The following is a 23,271-nucleotide window of genomic DNA, read 5'->3' as shown; positions in this document are numbered from 1 at the left end:
AGGTGATTAGATTTAGATGAGGTCAGGGGGATGGGGCCCCTCATGATGGGATTAGTGTCCCTATAAGAGGAAGAGATACCAAGAGCGCTCTCTCCACTACGTGAGGACACAGAGAAGGCTCTCGCCAGAATCAGACCAGGCTGGCACCCTGCCCTTGGACTTCCAGTCTCCAGGATCTCGAGGAAACAAAATCTCTTGTTGTAGCCACCCAGTCTTGGTATTTTGTTAAGGCAGCCTGAGCTGACAATACAGATGGGTTTGTCGCTGGTTCAACAAATTTCTTAACAAGTGTTTATCACCGGAATTCTATCAAGGGGAGTGGCAGGGAGCAAGGCAGACCTAAATTAACACATACAAGATGCATCTGGCCTGGCCTTCTCCTGGTCAGCATTATAATTAATGACTTGCATGATACATGAAAGGCAATTAATGCAAGTGAAGCTTGCCCAGAGCTGGGGCTGGGGCCAAGGACAGCTTACAAGTCAGCTAACAGAATCTCAGCACAGTGCCTGGCTCCTAGGAGGAGCCCAACGCACCCCTCCTCCTGCCTTTGTCACACCCGTGTGCCTTTTGTCCGAGTTCCTCTGCCTGCAATGGCCCTCTCACCTCCTCTTTCAGATTTCACTGATGTGTCATCTTTGCACAGTCTTCACTGTGCTCCAGGGGAAGTCAGGAACCCCAGAGCTCAGGCCCTTTTTATGCTTTGTAATGATCAAGGTCACTTTCACTTGTGTATCTGCTTACACACGGTCTTGCCTCCTACCCACTAGGTTCCTGAAGGGCAGTGACTGCCTTGTTCTGTATCGGACCTAGCATAGGGCCTGGCATGTGCTTAAGAAGGAGGGAGTGGAGAAGTTTCTTTTTTGGGGGGGGGGGAGGGGTTGTGTTTAATTTAAATCAAGTGGGAAATAAGATCAAGAAGAGACACTTCTTTTCAAAATGCTTTAAACTAACAATGCTCCCTGCCCTGTACCCTCCCCCCACAGGAGCAGCGCAGAAGAAACCCCGACTCACAGCCAGCCCATTGCCAGAGACCGTGGCTCCAGTGGACCGGGGTTGGAGACCAGCAGGGCTGACTGACAGCTATTTCAGGAGGTGACAAACTCGCCCAGGAACAGATCCACTGTCCTCCCCTCGCCCGGCTGGCCTTCCACCTCCCCCTGAAACACCCGGGCTTGCACAGGCTGTCCCCTGCATCTAGACCACCACATCATAAGCAATAATAGTAATTACAGTTATTATTTTTTGGGTGCCAAACACAAGTTTGCAAGGCCCAGATCTGAGCATTTCACATGTACTTATTCATTTAATTCTCAATAATTAAATATGAGCTAAGCGCTATCATCATGCCCATTGATCAGATGGGGACCCTGAGGCACAGGGAGTTTAACTCCACTTGACTTTTAGCCAACACTCTGGAGCTCAGTGGATGAACCCAGGCAAGCAGCCCCTACAGACCACAGTCAGAGAGCCAGCTGGCAACGGGGCGCCTGCCATCACCGTTTCCTCACATATGCACCCTCTCCGGAGCGACCGAGGCAGGGACGTGTGTTCGGAACCAGGGAGGGGCAGACAACTCTCGGACCTGCCGAGCTGGGCGAGAGGTCACTGCGATGACTCCACATCTGGTTCATATCTCAGGAGGTTTTGAGTGGTTCGGTTGCCAGTAAAATTCCCCCAAATATGCTTTGGGGGAGAAACACCCAATTATAAAAAAATAAATTCCAACCCCCATCCTTGCCCTTTAATTTTTCAATCCATGTGTATTCTTTGGAAAAACTCAGTCCATATGTTCCTCAGCTTTTATACATCGAAATGTTTCCTAGGGAGTATCTGACTTCCCCAAACCTCAGGGCCTCCCCCCACTTCCTCTGTCGTCCGCATTATCCCATCTCTCCCAAACTTCACAAACAGGATTCACGTTCCAGCAAAAGCAGACCTTGGGGGAAACGTGAAGGCTCTACCCGAGGTGCCTGAATGGCTCTGAGCCCCTCAGATGGCTCCGGGGCACCGCCAGGGCCTGTCCCCTCTGAGCCCCACGCCCTGAGCATTGTTTGAAACAGTGGAGGCAGCTTGCAGAACCCGTCTCTTTATGCCCTTGGAGTCAGGACAACCAGACAGTACAGAGACTTATGCGAAACCAGATGGAGCCTTGGCCATGAGTCTCAGATAGCTGTGCCCACGCCTGATGGTGGCGTTTCATCTGGCCAGCCAGGGACAGGCGGGAGGAAAGGGGCGCGTGCGGCGCCTCAGGGCTGGAGCGCAGGCCGCCCGGGGCTGGGGCCAAGCTCCTTGTGGTGGAAGTGATAATTATTAATGCCCGACATTGTGTAACACTTCATAGTTTAAGAAATGCTGTCAGCAGTTTGATGTAGCCAGGGTTTTTTTTGAGCCAAGACACTCGGCTTGGGATTCTCTGTCCTAGCGGTGCAACCCTGGGCAAGTCACCTACCCTCTCTGAGCCTCGATTTACTCATTTGTGAAATGGAGACAAGAACGACTCCTGCCTCACGCGCTAGTTGAGAGCCTCCGAGGAAAATGCCGGCGAACACGCCTGGAAATTGCAAGTGCCAACAGCTGGAGGTGCCTGTCGTAGGGCTGACACCTCATCTCACCCCACACCCAAGTCTTGCCTGCCCCTGCCCAAGGGTGACAAATATTGTCAATTTCCCATTTTTTTTTGGTTTTTTTTCTCTGCAAAATAAAGTAGATGTGCTGACTTACCGTCCTGTCCTGGACACTCCCTGTTGCCAGCAGCACCGGTGGGTCCCAGGATCCTGGACGCTAGGAGGGCCCGTGGAGCCTCCCGGGGGAGAACTCGTCCAAGGGAAGAGAGGGGAGAAGGTGGCTTGGGGTGGCTGTCCCAGGAGAGGGGTGGCTTCCCAGCAGGAAGGCCAATATACTCAAGATGATGGAGTGATTTCCCTAAGTGTTTGGTCAGACCGGAAGGACAGGCCGCTCGAGGTGGGGCCCACATAATCAGACACTGTACAGAGACGCCACCCGCAGTGACCCAGGGTCCCCTCTCGGGCTCTGCGAAACCCTGGCAGTGACCAGCTGCATCGGGCTGGGAGAAAGGCACGTAGGAGTGGGGTGGGCACATTGACCTATCTTGGCCCGCACTGAGACACCGCAGGGACTCCCAGAATTCTGGTGCCTAGAAGTGGGGGTCCCCTGATAGCAGGTGGAGGCAGAGAGAGCAGCCCTGTTCATCCTGCGACCGTGATGCTACCTGGCTGAGGTGCATAAGAGGCAGAGCTGGCAGGGTCACCAGGATGAGGCCTGAGCCCCTGAGCATGGCTCCCTAGGCATGACTGGGTCCCTGTCTGCTCCCCTGCAGGAAGGTTACCCTCCGCACCTTTCCTCCTGGCCCCACACCAATTCATCTTTGCTTTTCAGGGCCCAGAAGAGTGCTTCATAAGTGTTGGTGGAAAAGATGTATGAAAAAATAAGTGCAGAGTGTGAGGGACTCACCTGGGATCCCTCAGTATTCAAACCAAGACCCAAACTCCAAGTCTCAAGCATCAGCTGCGTTTGGAGCTCCTGCCGTTCCCTCTCCTGGGTTTCTGTGGTCGCTCCCCGAGGGTCCCGAGTCCTAATCCAATGCCCTTCCTATGGCAGAGGGTAGACAACACACAAGAGACGCCTTCTAGCCATTCATTTCACAATTTAGTTGTTGGGTTGGCACGTTTGGTCAAGAGAGGTCTCAAGATCATCTTGACTTTGATCAGAGAGCTTGCACAGGGCACACTTCCCTCCCCTGACCTTTATCAAACCCAAAGGACAAAGTCCTGAGAGACTCACCCAATTCCAACCCCATGGGGACAGATTTAGAGTTTTTGTGATACTAAGACTGATACAGATGTTGATGTGAACCAGTTCACGATAAAAATCTAGAAGAAAGAACCATACCCAGAGAGGTTTTCTGGGCCCCACATACCTTGGAAAGTGCCTGGGGTTTCGATACCTCTTGCTGATTCCCAGCACTTTTGGCCCCTCCCATCATGTGGCTCAGTGGGAGTATCATGGGCCCTGGGCTCCCCTCCAGATCCATCAACAAGTGCTGGAAACCAATACTTATTCAGTGCCTGCACGTGGCCTACACTGTGCTTTCATGTCCTCTGCCGCAGAAGAATTAATGCTCAGGTTGGGATCATTAAATGCCCATTTCACAGAGGAGAAAACTAAGGCATGGGGAGGTTAATAGCTTACTCCAGATCACCTGGGTAGTAAGTGATGGAGCTGTGACCTAAACCCAGCTTGCAAAGTCTGTGCTTTCTCTCCTGTAGCACCCTGCTTCCCAGCATGGGCCTCATGCAGTTCACTTCAGTTAGCTCTGAGCTCTTTTGAGACCTCAGTGACTTGCTTTCTGCCCTTGTGACCTCTGCCGCAGCCTGCATTGAGCCTGATCTGCCTGTACCCTCCATGATACCCTCTCTCATTTTCCTCTTGACCCCTGGGTCAGGGCCCCTGGGAGGAGCCCAGGAAAGTGTGGTGGCCACCAGGGCCCCAGATTCTCCAGCCCCGTGAGGTGACACATCAGGTGTTGGGACAGCAGAGAACTTGGCCCACCCGAGACCTCACCTCCTGGAGTGTCCTCTTCAAGAGGTCTCCTTCCCAAGAGACTTTCAGCTCCAAATCACAAAGGGAAGGTAACCATGAGCTATGATCAGCTTGACACGAACTCACTTGGAATGGGAGTGGACTGGTACTTTAATTTTATGTGACATTTTTATTATGAACATAACTTTACAATAAAATTAAAGGAATTGGAAGAAAAAACACTCCAGCACGTAATCCTACCTACTCTCCTTACACAATTGTTTTCATTTGTGCCTCTTTCCAATCTTTGTCAGAGAAATACAATTTTCTACTTAGCTCTAATCAGTGTTCTATAAACAATTTTGTGTTCTGCGTATTTTACACAGAACTAGCTTATAAACATGTTTCCATGCTGTCATCTTCACATTGATCCATTCTAATGTCTGCGGTCTTCTATCACATTGATTTTGTGCCATAAATTGTTCCCTAACAGTTGAAGATGGGGTTACTTTATAAAGAATGTGTCCATACATTTGCCCTGGAGGGCAGGGAGGCCGGGCTGCAGTGTGTGGCAGTGGGACTGGGAGGGGCGGGGGACGGGAGGGAGCGAAGGCAGAGGAAGGTCACCTCTGGCCTGAGTTGTGTCTGCACCAGAGGAGCTCGCGAAGCCGGTTCCCAGCCGCCAGCCTAGGGGGAGTCGAGCCTCAGGCCCCCCAGCAATTCCTGCAATCTCGCTGGCTCTGAAACCTTGGCCCCCTTCTCTGCTACATTTGTAAAACTTGACCACAAGGAACTCTCCTTATTCAGAGCTGATGGATGCCGAACAGGGGATGTACCTCTGTGAGGGTCGGGGTGGGGATGGGATGTGCCCAACACAGCGATGCTGGCTTGGATCTACTTCTAAGTGCCACGTGCCAGATGCTAGATGCCCCATGTGAGTAGGTGATCTTGTCTCTTCCCACACAGTTCGGTCGGCCTTTGACAGAGAAGGGCCTGAGGCTCAGGAAGGTGCTAGCAGGTGGTCATCACAAGGTCCTAATCCATGCATGTCAGATTCACATCATTAACAGAGCAAAAATTGCCATTTCTCAACCTTAGGAAGCAGCTGGACCTGGGGCCAACTCCAGCCCATACCCCAGCCCAGGCAGGAGGAGGGGGTGGGGTGGTGGGTGGTGGTGAGGTGGTGAGGTGACAATGGGGTAATAGGCAAAAGATTCTGGGAGAACAGAAGAAGGCAAAGGGCTAAGTCTACTTGGGGTTTTCCTCTAAACACCCAAGAGGGCTTCTCACCCCTCCCACTTGTAGTTGTCATGTCTGATGCACGTGTGTCTCCATGTGTGCAAGAAGCTGTTGGAAGGCAGGGTCTGGGCCACACTATTTTGATCTTGAGAGTTGATAGGCTACAAGCAATGGAGGCCTAGCTCTGTGTCAAAGGATGGGGGAGACCCCAGGTGGTGTAAAGACATGGGAAGGGCAACCTGGCGGGGAGATGGTAGCTCAGCCTGGAAGACGGGAATGGGCTGGGGGTGGGGTGGGCAGTGGGGAGACAGAACTCGCTAGATTGGGTTCATGTTGAGGAAAAACGAGAGAAGAGGCGGGAGACAGGGCCCCTGGACCAGCTGGTAGCCCGGGGAGCCACCCTTCTCCATCTCCATCTCTGACTTCCTCTGGCTCCCTGTGGAAAACAGTGATGAGGGTGGGGGGTTGATTACATTTGGCAATTTCTTATAATCAGCAAAGGGGAAAAAATCAACACTCGATTAGGCAAACAACAGAGATCCAAGTTGCCGTGTCCAGCCCCTGAGTGAAAACAGGCTATCCAGCGTCTGTCTCAATTCAGACAACACTGTCAGATGAGCAGAGTCCTGCAGACAGTCCCAGAAAAGAGGCCACAGTGTCTTCGCTGAGCATGGAGCCCCCCACTGCCTTGGCCAAGGCGGAGTCCTGGGGGCAGGTGATGCCAGGGCCAGACGCCCCTCACAATAAGCACCACCAGATGGCTGCTGGGGAAGTGGGAGGTCCTTTCTCTGCACCCCACTCTCCATTTCTCACCTCTGTGGTTCCTCCAGAACCTTCAGGATCTACCAGGAAAACCTGGGGAGACAGAAACCGTCTTCTGGAATGGCCAGGGCTTGCTCCCAAAGGCCCGGGTCGTGGCCTCCGCCACCCTCACCTGTTCTTCTAGGTTCTCAATAGGGAGAGGTGGTCAGCCCCTCCTCTGGGTCCCAGCCTCTTGGGCTATTTGCTAATTTTGGTCGGAATACTGGTGTTAAGTAAAAACATCAGGGATTCCTGGCGAGGACTCAGACAAAATGAGAATCAGAAAAACAGAAGAGTCTCCAAGTCTTCCCGAGCAGTGTAAGCAAGCGGCCCAGGCTGTTGATGGCCCCTGGAGAACTCCCCTTGGCAAGAGACGCCCCAAACCACCTGCCTGTAGCTTGGGAGGCTTTCTCTGCCTGCGGTTCGTATTAGAAATTCTGACCCACGTGTCCAAGTCACTGCTGGACGTTTCCATCTAAATGGAAACACTTCAAACTCAACGGGTCAAGGCCAAACTCTCCCCAGGCCCCTCACAGGTCTGCATTTCCACTTTGTTCTCGCTCTCACTTGGCGGCTGGTGCGGCCATCCCTGCAGAGACAAGAGCCAGGCACATGGGACACACTCTTCCATCCGGACACCAAATCATCCCCAACTCCCCGTCGCTTCCTTGGTTCAAGGCTCGTGCTGAACTGTCCCAACAGACCCTCCAACCTCTCCGTACCTCTGTCCTGCCCATTCTCAACACCACCCTTGACCCAGCTGCCGAGGGAACCCGCACAACACACAAAGCTGATCAGGTGCCCTGCCCTCCCTCTCCTGGGAGGCACAATGGAGAAAACGGTGGGAAAGCAAATCGTTGTGGGGCAGCGGCCGTCCAGGGGCGAGGTGGTAGCCTGGTTCCCATCGTGGGAAATAAATGAGTTCTGCTCCCTTCCCCTTGTGCAGGGAGGGGTGGGAAGGATGGGCCAGTGCTGGTTTACGACTCATTGTTTGGGTCAGGGGGCACTTAATGGTCACTGAAGGCCCACACTGTGGGAAAAGCAGACAGAGCTACAGGACACACTGTGTGAAGTTGGAAAGAGGAGTTTGAACACATTACCTTCAAGATAAGTATTTTCTGTCTGTTACCACCCAGGCAGCGCTTCTGCCCCTCCCCACTGTCCCCCACCGCCCCGCCATGCTCAGCCCGCCTGTGGTCTCCGATATCGTTGTCCACCCACAGGCCTGAGGATTCTGGGGAGGACAGCTGCTTCCATATCTCGAGGCAGGAAAAAAAATCAGATGGGTCTGGAACATCTTGTTGTGGCCAGAAAGCAGGAATGCTTTCAAAAATGCCAGGGGCGGTGCTGCAGGGACAAGGGGCTCCCAGGCCAAGCTTGGACAATCTGGGCATTAAATTAGAACAGGTTGAGCCGGACGAGGAATGTGGGTTCATCACAATACTCCAAAAGCTCTAGAGTATACAGAGACGTGGTTGGTAGACCAGAGGGAGGGTGAATGCAACGGGATATGTTAATCTGGGTTGACTTTAGTGAGTAGGGTATTTCATATAAATGGGTCTTTTGTTTCCCCTCTTAAGTCTATTTTGGTTCAAGGGTAAACATGTGCTCACTTCCCCCTGTGGGAGCAGGAAAGAACTGCAGGGACTGAGGAGCCAGCGGGTTTGGGAGGGAGGGAGGCACTCTCCCAGGATGGGGCATCTGGGCCCTGCGGTCACACAGGACAACAGTAAAACAGGGGCCCCTGTGTGTGCAGTGATCCCAGAGAGGAGCGGTAACTGGCGCCTCCTCCCTGAGGGCATGAAACCTGGAGATGCCCCCAATAGTTGTAATACAACACCAGCGAGGACACGCTCATTTTTAATAATGCTAACAGATCAGGTCAATACATCATGATGACAGGACAATAGATTATGCAACGCTGGCAGAGCAAGATGGGAATTTATCTCATGTCAGGGAGAAGTCAATGCTGCAAAACCGAAATCCTTCCCGAAGGGTATGGGCTTAAAAAGTCTTGTTGAAGTAACAACATTTAATGGTAAAAAGGCAGCTCCTCCCGTTCGATTTCTTCTCCTTGGACTTCGCCACCCAGGCTTGCGTCCCGACCCAGGGTCAGTGGCTCAGCCACCCAGACTTGGCAACTGCAGCACTTTGCGGTGGTTCCTTTCCTTCTTTTGCTCTGGTAAGATTGTTAAAATCCCTAGTAAGGTAAAAATAGTATTTGGTGAACTCACTGAAATCCTAGTAAGGTGTCAAAATTGGCACCCCCAGGAAGGTGTGGAGTTTAGGATAAGAAACCAAGTGAAACCCAGAGTATTAGCACTTTTATAACAGGTTTTGATGTAAGGCTATTAAACAGCTTTGGAATCATGATATTTTGCATATTTAATATGTTTAGAGTTTTTAAGAGGATATGGTGTATTAAATTTGTGAATTGAATTAAATGCTTGGGGGGGTTTAAGTTTGCAATCAATGTCAAATTTTTGTGAAAATACAATTTGCTAAATTTTGAAAAATAGACCTTTTAAGACCAGTTTTAGGTTCACAGCAAAACTGAGCAGGAAGTAGAAAGTTTCCATGTACCCCGACCCCCACCCACCCACAGCCTCCCCCGCTATTAACATCCCCCGCCAGAGTGGTACATTTGTTAACAGTCGATGAACCTGCAATAACATACCCTAATCACCCAAAGTCCATAGTTTACACTGGGGTTAACTCTTGGTGGTGTCCATGGGTTTTGAGAAATGTATAAGGACATGTCCACATGTCATACAGTGTCATCCAGGGTAGTTTCACTGCCCCAAACATCCTCTGCGCTCTGACCTTCTGCAAACTCGTCTCCCTTTCCCAGGTTCCTTTCCATTTTTCAAGGTTCAACTCCAATGCCACCTCCTGGGGAAGGACTCTGCTCCGGAGCTGCCGCCAGCAACACAGCGCCTTGACTCCACGAGGAAAAGGTGTCTTCATCCTGTGGGGTCCTCCCCTCCCCTTCTCTTCCCGCAGCTTGAGGCCCTTGAGTCGGGCCCATGGGTTCACTCATTTCCAAGTTTAAACGCCAGCAGACTGATCTTCCAGGGCAGGCCTAGCACTCTATGGGCAGTCACGATGGGCCCCGTGGACAGAGATGCCACCTTTGACTTTAGGGGAAAACTGCCGAGCTTCCTTGGATGAGTGAGGTGATGGGAGGGACAGCAGAGCAGGGCCTGCTGCTGACCACAGGATCCGCAGAGAAGCACCCCTGCCGGGTGCTGAGGCCTGGGCTTCCTCTGGGTAGCAAGCAGTGGCTCCGGCTGCTGCCCCTTGGTCAGTGTGGAAAGAACCAATCCCACAGTGAGAACCGGTCCCCAGGCCCAAGCCTTGGGCACCTGCTGCCTGCCACTGCTGCTGCCGTGGCCCAAGCCACTTTCTGACCTCCCGGCTGTCAGCAGGGCTGGAAATGGAGACTTGAATGAAAAATGGCAACTGCAGGGGAAATTTTCAGGGCTAAAGAGAGGAGCTGCTCTCCTTTTAAAGTAAGAAATAGCTTTCCCTCTTTAAACTAATAATTTGTTTCATTGCAATTTGCTTTGTTGCAAAAAATAAATAAAAAATCAGGTCCTGGCCAGTGTTGCTCAGTGGTTGAGCATCAACCCATGCACCGAGGTTGCCAGTTCGCTTCCCGGTCAGGGCACATGTTTAGGTTGTGGGCTCGATACCCAATAGGCGGTGTGTAGGAGGCAGCTAATCAATCTTTCTTTCATCGATGTTTCTCTTTCTCTTTTCCCCTCTCTCTAAAATCAATAAAAACATATTTTAAAAAAATTCAGGACACATGGAAAAGTATATAAGTGAATAAAAATTCCTCTTAATTTTGCTACCCAGAGATAGTTAACATATTGGTGAAGGCTCTTCCGAATCTTTTTCCCGTGATGTATAATTTTTAAAAACAACAGGGGATAATACTGTTTTTAAAACTTCCGATGCTCAGCAGTACCCCAGGTCAATACAACCAGAACTGATGGGGGTTGGGGACCAGGGACCCGTGTTTTTTAAAGCTTCCCTGACAATTCTAACGAGCAGCAAGCAGCACCCTGGAGACAAACACTGAACAAGAGAGGAGAGCTCAGGCAGCCCCACTGGTTCCATGCTGTTCCCGAACGCTCCAGAAAGAACCCTAAATCTATGTAATAGCAAGGGTCAGACCAGAGGCATTTTAGACGCCTACCTAATGCAGACCTAACCAGGACTCAAAGGGCCGAGGAAAAGACAGTATTTTTAGATATTCTGGATTAACCCAATCGATGCTTTGCCCTGGGTGATGGAGAGATGGTGGGGAGCCACCTCAGTGCTCAAAGTAATACATCGACCCCTCAAGACTTGGGCTTGGTAGCTGGTCATGAGCACTGAGGCTGCTGGTAGTCACAGGGCGAGGTTAACGTCAGGCACCAGCCAGAAAAGGGGCCAAACTCTGGAACAGGCCTTCGCCTCTCAGAGAAGGGAAAAGAGTGCCTCCAATTCACATTAAAGCTTCGAGTCCAAGAATTGTAAACATGTACAGGCTGCCAAATCTCTCTCTAAATATATTCCAGTGATCTCATGTTTTCATATGCAGCGGAATAAAAAGAGGCATTTTTATTCATCTCGGACGACAGCATCTTGATCCTTTATGGGCGCCTCACGAAGTATTAGCTCAACGAAGCCGCGGTCAGTATTTCAACCAAAGGTGCCACCCCAGGCCCATTAAATGCACGGAATGATCCTTACTTATCTCCTTGCAAGCTGGGCGCTCAGATGGGTTCCCAAATACCAGCCCCCCCCGCCCCCCCCGGGGAGATCTCCAGTGCAAGGGGCCAGTGGGCTTGGGAGGGAGCAGCGCATATTCTGAGCTGATTAACGGCCGGCTTATGGCCTCTCATCCGCAGCGGCCTCATCTGTTAGTCGTTTTCTCTTTGGCCAAGGAGACCACATCCCATGTCCCGAAGGAGGCGGCTGGAAATCCTTCCGAAGCCCTTTCAGGCGAAGCCCAGTGAAAGGGCAAATGAAGCTTCTCTTTTTATGGCCATATCTCCCAAGGAGAGAGGGAGAGAAAGAGCGGGGGGGGGGGGAGGAGAGAGGGGAAGACAGTGAGAGAGAACCTCCTGACCTCTGTGAAGTCTGTGTGTCCCTCAGCCCTAACTAAAAGAAACAAAGAGTTGATCCTAAAACCAGGGACCCTCTCAGGGATCCCTGGGGTGACAGGGCTATCCAGCACCCTCCACACCCCCCTTTCCAGCTTGCCTTCACCCCTCTAGAGTGTGTGCTCCTGCCCTGTCTGTGCATAAATCAAGCAGCGGGTAGCTCGGAAACATGACGAATACCTTGGCAGCTCCTGCCTGAAGGACCGAGGGGGAGGGGAGGAGGGGAGTCTAAAGTAACCAGGCCTTGGCTGCGAGTGCGCGGAATCGAGCATTCCTGGAGCTGCCCCAGCCGCTCAGACGGGAGCTGCCAGGGAGTCTTCCCTGGGGGCAGCCTGTTGTGCTCGCGGGCCGCGAAGAAAACTCGAGACACGGAGAATGTAGCGTTTAGGTGGAGATGCAGAGGGTCGAGGCTCTGGAGGAGCTGCAACAACCCTCCTCCCCATCCAGCGATTTTTATTGTGAGCCACAGAAAGGCAGGTGTGAGAGACAGTGATCAGTAGAAACCATAAAATGCGCAAGAACAGGTGGCTTTGTTCTGTGCTAATGCTTCACATTTTTCCTTAAGGCCATAACTCTCCTGGGGGCAAGCTTCCCGGAAAGATAAGGATCTGTTTTCAGTTCCTGGCAGAAATGCTTCCCTCGCTTTCAAGGGGATTTCTGCGATTCTGGGAAGCTTGCTGCCCAGCTCCTTCAGAGTTGGTTGTTTGCTGGCCTTTCCTACAGCAGCCCAATGCTCCTCACTCCAGAGGAGGGGAGCGCGCTGGTGTCTGTCAAGACCGTTCTTCAGAAACCCTAGGCCATCTCCGAGCCCTCACTGTGAGCACGGAGACAAGGGCCTTGGGGGAAGTGCGGCTCGGCCGGCAGGGCCCTTGTACCAGCCACAGGTTTGAGTGCTGCTGTTTCCACGGGGAGTTCTCCCACAGATGGTGTGTGAGGCCTGTGTGAGCACCACCCCTTCTGAGGACCCAGCCCCAGGGCATCTCCAGCCCTCAGTGTTTGAGTTGTTGGGTCTCTCTTTTCTTTGCTTCCTAGTTTCATTAGTTCCCATGTCTCTGGTCCCCTCGGTTCACTGTTGGGGTCAGGACTCTGCTGGAATGACCAGCAATGATACTCTGCCCTCCCCACCAGATGGCTCAGTTAGGCCAAGCCGGGGGCCTAGTCATCACCTTCCTGCCTTCTCTGCCTGCTGGGCCCCATGCCAGTCACAGGACCCGCATCAGGAGATGCCTGGATATCCAGACCCTTCCACCAGGTGCCACAGTCATGGTGCACATAACTCAGAGGAGGCCTCCGGAAGCTGCAGTCTAGAGTTTTCCAGGTTTGTTTTGCTCCTGGGAGTCACGGAGAGGATATTGCAGTTGTCACCTGCATCGGTGGTGGCTCACGGAGGTGCTCCTTCAAAAAGAGCTCTGGTAGGTGTGCCTCAGCTGCCACAGGCTCCAAGCACACATGTGACAGAAGGGCTGCCTCCCAATCAAGTAAAAATATTCACTCTGTTCTCCAAAACCTCAATACTTCACAGCATTTTTTAATTGAAAAAAATAATTTTTTAAGGGAAGCAGCACTGTTGAGACCCTCACTGCAAGTAGACACAACGCTATGGCCACCTCTTCCCTCTGCTCCCTACAAACCTTCTCCTGACCTCAGCGTGATCCTCTGAGCTCCTGGTGGAGCGATTAGCTGTCCTCGGGGCAGGGGCAGATCACCAAGTCAGGCCTCCATCCAGGGGTTTCCTGTCACCAAAGCCACACTAATGTAAATCCATTTTTCATTAGGAGAAAATAAAACTCACAAGCACCATTGACTGAAAAATGTCCTTAGAGAAAGTTCTTTCCATTTAAAGCTAAGCACATGACAGCTGGTGACTTTTAATGGAAAGTAAAATTTGCTGGGCTGAATTACTATCAAACCACTTGAGAATTTGTTTTTAATTTTTTCCTTTTTGGAGAAAGGCAGCACTTTGAAGTCCAGAGAGCAGATGAGGAATGGAAAGTTCTGGTCTCATCTCTAATTGTGGCCTTAAAAGACCTAGACGATCCTCAGCAAAATCATGTTCCAGTATCTAGGTGTACTTATTTCCTTTACTCTTTACTTGAAGCTCATTTAATAAGCTGCTTAGAAAACAAACCTCTCTGCCCCGCTATTCATTTGGGCTCCATACCTACCAAAAGTTTGTGTACTGAAACATCTCCACCATTCCCCATTTAATAGAAAATATCTGATACAAAAGAACCCAGTGGGTATTTGCTATGGACTGTTCTCCTCAAACTCATATTCTGGAACCCTAACTCCCAATGTGATGGCAGGTGGAAGCTCTGCCTGGGGGAGATGAGGTTTAGGAAGGTCATGAGGGTGGGGCCCCTAAGACGGGATTAGTGCCCCTTTAAGAGAAAGAGACCAGAGTTCTCTCTCTCCCTCTCCACCTTGTGAACTCATAGCAAGATGACGGACGGCTAGCTGTCTGTCACTCTCAGCACTATCTTTTTGGATATGTCTCTCCAGGCAAGGGAAACAAAGTGTAAACAAATGGGACTACATCAGATTAAAGAGTTTTGTAGAGAAGAAAACAATCAACAAAACAAAAAACCTACTGAATGGGAGAAGATCTTCGCCAATGATACAACCAGTAAGGGGTTAATATCTAGAATATGTAAGAAACTCATACAACTTAACAACCCCCCCCCCCCCCGCCAACAATCTGATTGGAAAATAGGCAGGAGACCTGAACAGACATTTCTCCAAAGAGGACAGAGTCCTGAACAATTTGACTCCAACCTATGTTTCCAGCTGTGTGTGCTGCCTCTTCTCAGTGTGAGCTCTTCCCAGCCTCAACTGTACACTTCCAGTTCTGGCTTTCAATTCTCTGGCCCCAAATCCTGTCCACACACAAATCTTGCCTCTTCCACCCAGCCTCCGCCAACCTCTCTAGGCCTCAGTGCAGTGCTTCTCCTTCTGAATATGCAGAACTTTCCTGGTCTAGCAGGTCCATGCGGCATTTAAGCAACTGGGACCGTCTACGTTAACTGCTCTGGGTTTTGTATTTGTAGGGAGGCTGTAAAACTCAGGAGGCCAGATCCAGTGCAAGGCCCACAGGGAGGCTCTGGCCTGGCGCAGCCACTGAAAAAGAAAAATGACATTTGCATGTTGACAGCATGTAAATTTCTTCAGCTAGAAACTGTCATTAGCAGGAATAATTAAAACAGGAAGCTGCTGGGTTGTTCTTTCTTTGAGTCACATCATAAATCACAACATTATTTGCCAAGCTTTTGTGCTGCTAGCACTGGGCACCAAAATTGCAAGTTCCATCTGACAGCCAGGGGTCCATCAGGGTGGAGAAGAGCTTGGATCCTGGCTCTGCCCCTCGCTGAGTGACTAGGCAAATTCCTTAACCTCTCTGACTTTTCCTGTTGGAATTTGGGAAGAATTCTCTCTACCTCTTGGGGTTGTTATAGGAAGAAGTGAGATATTTGGTATGAGTAAGACTATAACCAAGGCATCTGTGACTATATGATGAATCAAACTGCTAAGTTTTTGAGAAATACACTGGGAACTTACGATGGTGTCTGTAGGGACAGTGAGGAGACACAGGACAGGACTGGGAGGGTGGGTAGGAGACTAGCTGCTTAGTCACCTTTGCCTAGGGCGGGTTGGGGCTCCAGGTGCAGGGACAGGGTGATGTGATGGGTCAGTAGTTGCACCCACACAGGGAAACGTGTCCTTTCCTCCCAGCGACCTCCTTTGCCGACCTCGGCTGCTGGATGGCTGACACACTGCCTGCCTCACACAGGCGGAAGGTCACAGATCACTAACTGGGCACTGGGTTCTCTGCTGTCATGTTCCCAGGAGACTGTGAGTGCCTTGGTCATGGACTGCCCACCCTTTCAGAGCAGGAGTTTAGCATATACTGGTTTTCACTGGATAGTCCCAAGTACATACTTTCCAAGAATAAAGCTAAGACTTCCTAACCAGCCAATGGACAATGAAGACGTTGCAAGGAAGTCACTGGCACGGGGTCAAGGGGCTACTTTGCTCATGCTCCGCAGAGGTGCAGGGGGTTATTTCTGAAGCAATTCCGCAGCTCAGGGCAGATGGAGGAATAGCAAGTACAGAGGGAACTCGATTCCAGCTAGCCTCTTGGCTTTGTTTGGCAGCTGTTTACTGGATACCATAGTAGCATGTCTCGCCCGGGGTGGTGTGAGAGAGAGGGCCCCGTTAGCCAGTCAGGCAGAATGCAAATATTTGAGAGTGCAAGCTGAATTATTTTAAGACACTCCAAAGCAAAAGCATGGAGGGAAACAATCTGTGACAGAGAATCCAGCATCTCTGAAGGCAATTCTGTTAACAAAGGGCGTACAGGGCCCCGGGGGGCAGAGGGCCTGCTGGGGACCCTGAACTGACCCCATGAGGAGGGGTGGCCATCAGCTGGACTCAAGAACCAGCAGGGGCCCATGTTCCGTTTACCCAAGTAAAACGACAGAATGCTCCTTCAGGCACAACTGCTGCTGCCGGGGGCTCTGGGTGGAGGTGGCCCTGGGCACTCTGGCCACAGGCAAGGGAACAGCCTCGCTAGGGCCCCACGGACTTGCCAGTGTCTCCGAGTCTCTGGTTTGGAGGGAAGACATCTTTACAGCTTGCAGAGGGTGCAATTCCGCTTTAGTAAAAAACACACAAAGAATTGGTGTTTCTCTTGAGACTGTTAATACCACCTGGTTGCACTTTTAAAAATTAACATACCTGGGGTGCAAGCATAAGTGTGGCTATGTCATTCCTTACCAGGGCATGTCTTCAAGGGCACCTGCGATCCGCTCTCTTCTTGCTTTTCCTTTCTATCCCTTCCTTTTCCCTCCTCTCCCTTTTCTCTATTTCCTTTTTCTTCTCTAAAAAAAAAAAAAAGAGATGATGATACACAAGGAATCCAGGAGTGAGGCTCCTCCAGGGTTCAGTTTTTAAAGCTCTCAAGGGGAGCTTTAAAAAAGTTATTAATGCCTAGATCCTACCCTCTCCCCCTCAAATTCTTATTTTTTAACCCTCACCCCAGTATATGTTTATTGATTTTAGAGAGAGGGAGGGGGAGGAAGCGAGAGAATCATGGATGTGAGAAACATCGTGCGGTTGCCTCCTATAAGTGCCCCAACTGGCGATCGAACCCACAACCTAGATATGTGCCCTGACTGGGAATCAAACTCACAACCTTTTAGTCTACAGGATGACACTCCAACCAAGCACCTCCCCCCCCCCCCCCCCCCCCAAATCTTTATGTAATTGGTCTGGTGTGCAGCCTGGACTTTTGATTTTTAAGTTCTCCCTGGATGATTCTAAATTGCAGCCAAGACTGAGAACCACGGATGTAAACAAATACGAAGACGATTATACTGTAAGCGATTAAGCAGAAATCCAAAAATGAGACACACTGACAAAGAATGAAAAGTCTTCTTTACTGCTTCACAACACACGGCTCACTGTTAGGAAATACCGTCAGCATTTGATAGGTTCCCTTAGCTGCCCTTTTCCCTTTTCAGAGAGTTCAGATAGAGGGAGCAGGTAAAATGAGCTTGAACTGTAACAGAGCCTCAAATCTCCGTCAGACAGGAGGGGATGGGCCCCTACGAGAGTCCCTTTAAGGCAGAAGGTGCTCCTGCCACCAGCCAGCTCCCAGGACAAAGGGTGTCCTCGGACTGTTTTAGCCAATGTGAAAGTGGAATATACGCCGCCTTTTAGTATCTTCCTTCAGGAGGGGAATCGGTTTTTATTTAGAAAAACTAAGGAATCATTTAAAATGTGTTACCCAAGAGCAGTAAATTCCTTGATTTGGCACGAGATGCAGAACCTCATTAGGTGTATCGTGGAACCAAAGGTCTCAATTCACTCCATCAGGTCATACTTGGGACTTTTTCTTAGGTTGAGCCAGGGAGATATGAACACACTCAAAAGTATAATTGTTTATCTCTTTCAAAATAGAAATTCTAGGTTGCATAAGGTCATAAGCATGGTTACTAAAGAACTTAGTAGTTGGTAGAGGTTCACTGATTGTATTTAAAGTTAATGGCTTAAGATGTAAAAAACTCACAGTGATTCTGCAGGTTTTTCTTCCACACCTATTGGAAAAGGGTCCTGTCTTTACATTAAAATCTCAGAATAGCCTCTAGCAATAAAAACAGCAGCTTGTTTGTCTTTCATCCACCATTGCTTAACATGGAGGTAAGTTTCTGAACCTAAACTGGACGACAAACTTGGTTTTGACAACAACAAAGCAAATTCAGCAATTGCTACTTCTCGTTGGGCTTGGGCTGTGGACAAGTCAGCCCAAATCAAATTTTACTGTGCCCGAGGCACTGCCCTCGGGTTGAGTGTGCCACTCAGGGTGGTGATCGGAAGTCACCATTCCAAACAAGCACACCAGGCGGGTGGAATACTGGTCTTAACAATCGACAATAATGAATGGTGGCTTTTCTTCATGTTTTCTCCACTTGCCAGTTTGTATAAAATGAATACAGTTGGTTCCTTTATTTGGTTGGGAAGTTTACAAGATACTTCTCAGTTCAGGTAAAGGGACTTAACTATGCAAAGACTCCTCTCTTGTTCTATTTAAAATTCCCCCTTTATCTCTAATTCCACTGCCCATACCTGACTCCAAGAGCAGAACTAGTAGGTTAGAGTGTGGAACGACACAAACTAACACTGACAGTGCTTCCCACATGCTGGCCCTGCTCTAAGGGCCTTAGATGTACGAGTGAAGTTTAGCTTCACCCCTCTGTGAGGTGGGTCCTCTTGTGTGCCTTTCAGAGATGAGGAACTGGAGAAAGAAGGTTAAGTCATCTGCTCAAGGTTAAGTGACCCAGTGTCAGAAGTCTTAATTAATTCTTCAGCTCTGTCACACACACGATTTCCCCAAGGCCGCCCAGAGGCTCTCTGGTACAGCCTCACCAGGCAGCCCCTCACCTGCATGCACGGGGATGCCAATTTTCCCAGCCTCACCATAGTTGTTATTGTCTGGCTCCAGTTTTAACCAGTGTGACAGATGTGATGTGGCAGCTCTCTGATGATTTACTTTTCATTTCTCTACTAGTGAAACTGAGTATCTTTTCACAGATCAGCCACACAGCCTTCCTTCTATAAAATGTCTGTTCAGCCCCTTTAGCACATTCTTCTATTGAATAAATTTTCTGTTTTGCAAAAATTCATTGTGTACTTACCACGAATCTTATTTCATAAACTCCACATATTTCCTCCCAATCTATTGCCTTATCTGCAGCTAATATGACAACACTGGAGAAACCATTCAAACTAGGTAAGAAGGTTCAGTAAGGTTGCTGGACATAAGTATTAACGTATAAACCAACAGCATTTCTACATGCGATAGCCTACTAGGAAATGCAACAGAAAAAAGGTGATACTCATAGTAGAAACAAAAACTGGTTTACCTGGAATAAGCGAATAAAAGCCGTGAAACCAGTAGAGAGAAAATTTTAAGACACTGAGGGACATCAAAACTCTAAGTAAATGGAGAGATAGTTCATGTTTATAGATGAGAGAAATAAACTTTTCAAAACTGTAAATTCTCAAATTAACCCATAAATTCCAAGCAATTCTAATAAAAATACTAACAGTGTTTTCATGAAACTCGACACACTGATCACAGGGAAGCCGAGAGTAAAAGCAGCAAGGCCAATGGGAAGAACAAAGTAGCCCTCCAGAGCGCAAAGCTCAAGCAGCTGTGCGGCGGCGACCGTGGTACGGGTGCAGGGACAAACTACTGAGACACAAAAGGGAACCCAGAAACTCAGCATCGCACATTCAGACAAAGGTGGCACCGTGTGAGGGGAAGACAGACTGACCCTATCAGAGAACTGTCACTCTCTTTTGGTTCCAGGATATGGACAGTGAAAATTTTCAAAGGCCACTAGAGAGGTGAGAAAACTTGAAAATGGAGTTACGGTTTACTCCAACACTGGGCATCAGGTCCTCTCTGGACGTTTCCCAAGCTCCTTAGAGGCCAGGACATAACCAACACCCCGGCCGACTTGCAGGGGACTCAACACAGGTATATTTGTACTTCTTCCAATTGAAAGCTCCACAGCTGGAAGATGGGATTGTTTTCAGAAATGGTAAAATGTGGAAAAACATCATGTGCAAAAATCTATGAAATGCATTATCAGCAAAGAAGGCCTTCTTGGGGACTGCCCATATCGTATCACATACTGGGAGTGAGGAGATGTAACTGGAAATACACCTCTGGTCTCTATTCCTCAAGACCCCTATCTGTCAAGGGGACACATCCCTGTTCTGGGACTGGGAAATGCAGCTGAAGCTGACCCAGGCAGGAGCTTCTTACGGACAGAAACTTTGTCGACTAGTTCAGGAAGCATTAAAAATGAAGTTAAAGGATTTATTTAAAAACTAATGGTAAAAATGCACTTTAAAAGTGAAGGGTAAAAATGTAAATATGGTAATAAATTATCCCCATACAACCTATGTTTTTAAGTAATTTATTTCAATAGAAATATTTCAGAAAACTGTACTTAAATTCATTTTTAAGTTAGCGTATGTAAACACACCGAAGATCTCACACTCACATTTGCATATTAAACAGAAACAAAAAGTGACAGAGGAACAGAGCCGCACTCACTCAAGGAGGTCATAGTGCAACCGGTGCTTCCTCATGGTACCTCAAGTTCACTGGGATGAAGGGTAGAAATGGCTTCTGTTTTCCTGCATATGATCATCACTGGATACTTATCCCCACAGATGCTTATCTCCTTTAGATTACACTGTGAATGAGTTCCTTGCCCCCTCCCCACATATCCACACTTCAGGAGGCTACAAAACAATGAATTTGTCAGTAATCAAAGTGTAGAAACTTTTGAGAGCTTGGTGACTTATCAGCTATGCTGTCAGACCTAGTAAGTCACTGGACTATTTTTTTGTGAGTAGTTATAATAGGCGATATCTTCAGGGGAAACTTCATATTTCTTATCTGGTATCTAAAGCATGGCTAATATGTATGAAATTTCCGGTCTATTAAAAACACCACTTCAATCCCAAAGCACTCTAATTACGTATTCCTTTAATCTCATCACTACTTTGCAGTCCAAGTGACCAGAATCAAAATTTAAATTCTGCTAATTACTAACCCTCAGGGACCAGTTAGTTAACCCAACATGTGGCTTTAAAGGCCATGCCTACTTGCCTACTGTGGAACAGACGAGCCTTTTCGTATTTTTGAAAATAGCATCTTGACTCCGTTGAACAGCAGCAGCTCCAGATCTTGCCATAATCACAGAGAAGCAAAGTGTTTCCAAGCTTTGCTTTTACTGGGAAAGTCTCTTAACTTCCCTTTAATTTATATATTGGAGCTGTTTTCACTTTCCCACTATAGTGTTTTCAAGCGAACAACAACTGGTAGGTTAAGTGACTGCTTGTTTGTTCTGAGTCTTGTTTAAACATAAGAATGAACCAAACTAAATTTCACTTCTGGCCAAAGGGGTTCTCATCACAAGACTTCAACGGCTTTCATAAAACCCAAACAAATCTTTCTGGCTGTATCATGTTCTTTTAGAGATTTTCTGAAAGGCCTTATATTTAAGTGTATGTTCAAAACAAAAACAAAAACAAAAACTCAGCACAAAATAAATTCTGCGTGATGGGTGCTCTTCCACGTTGTTCTTATGAGTGCTCATCCAAAGAGTGATTTGGGTGGATTCATTTTTAATCTCCTACCCAGAAGAAGAGAAGGAGGGAGGGCCCTTGTCTAAAAGGCTCAAAACCAAGGAGAACTGCAACAATTACAGAGCGGTATCTGTGCAGACTTCCTTAGATGGGCTGTGAGATAGGTAGCTGGTGGAGAGAGGGGTAGATGGCACACACTCCTGAAATAAGGGAGTAAGGGGGAAAATGATTATTGTCATACTTGATGCCCTACAATTGGTCTTCAAATCGATAAGGCACTGACCAAACTTCCCCCACACCGCAATGAGATACCAGTGTAATGAAACTGCTTTCAGTAAGCTTTTAAGGGTTTGTGTGCACAGATCTCTTTCATTAGAAATCTCTAAATAGAAAAAAAAGTCACTTTAGACACAAGCCATTTTTCGGGGAGCAAAAGCAAAAAGTACTTAAATTATTTTGAAAAGGCTGACTCCACATGAAAAATATTTATCACCAATGTGATTAAATAGCAATGTTTGTATCTGAAAACTTAGGGAAAAAACCACAATACCACTCTGGTTGTAAAATCTTTGAAAGGAAAAATACAAAAGGAGAGAGAAAATACAAGCAAACCCTGAAGATCCTGGGAGAAGTCAGGCAAAGCTCAGCGTCTGTTCCTGCATCAGCAGCGTGACTACCGCTCCCCCAGGGCTTGGTTCGATTCATCTTCGTTTCCAAAATGGGATCCAATTACTGCGAGTGCCTCGGAAGCAGGGCTGTTATGAAAGACCACTTTCTGCCGAGCCACACGGGTGTCCCCTGCTCGCAGGAGACACCATGGCAGTTTAAACGCTGGGTGTAAAGGAGCTCGCCCCCAAGCCAGGAAGCAAGTCTACGGCGGCCATAGTCTTTACAAAGGCAAACGGGTCAAATCTACTGTTACCATTGATTTCCAATTAATACGATGCCCTAGAGCTTTGTTTTCAGTAGTAAAGGCATACAGCTTACAGATTTAACCTAAAAAGGAAGGTACAGAAAGAACTTCTGCTCAAGCCACGCGGCCAGGTAAACTTGAGGCATCCCAAGAGATCTACAGACCAGCCTGCTCTTAAGGGCCCCGGTTTCAACTAATCTACAGAGTGTGTACGCTAAACGCTGTAAACATTTTTCCTTCTGGAACAATAGCACTCCTTGGTCTCCTTTATAAATCTTCTAGAAGAGGACGAAAGCCACTTGTAAAAACCTCGCAGCTATAAACACCCTAACCCTTGACACAGAAAGAACAAATACATGGAAGCCGTGCAACAGTCTACGGCATTTGTCACTGAAAGGAGAAAGCGAGAAAAAATACTCAAACTCAAACGGTTTGGATCCCTTTTTGTAATGTTTACACGAACAGCATTTACATAGTGAAGAAAACAAAATAGGAAGGTGTGTTTGATCAGGTCTCTTTCAATGCTTACATTTTGGAGTTACAGTAAAAAAATAACAACTCTGAAAAAATAAGCAGAGCCCAAACACAGAGGGGGCATGAAACCAAAAATAGTGCTCTAGGTCATTAGGCAATTATTTTTGTAGTTATATTTTAAAAACTGTTATGTTACTTCCATATGAAAAATAAGCTTCCGTGTTCAAATAAACTGTTAAATGAGAAGTGTCTCAACTGTGTTTTGGCTATTATTATATTCTTCTTCACCGGGCCATAAAATACGCCAACTATTATGCTAATCATAAGCTACCTTAAATTTAAATGATCATTTCTATGAGTTCTTCTTGGCTAGGAGAGAAACAAATGAACTTAATATTGATGGAAATTTCAAGCTTCTCAGTCACCAATTTACTAATTTATAAAGGGTAGGCCTAATAAAAGGAAAATAAATCCATGATC

This window comes from Miniopterus natalensis, chromosome 19, assembly GCF_054644295.1.
Source record: "Miniopterus natalensis isolate mMinNat1 chromosome 19, mMinNat1.hap1, whole genome shotgun sequence".
Classification (NCBI taxonomy): Eukaryota; Metazoa; Chordata; class Mammalia; order Chiroptera; family Miniopteridae; genus Miniopterus; species Miniopterus natalensis.
This window is presented reverse-complemented; position numbering follows the sequence as displayed.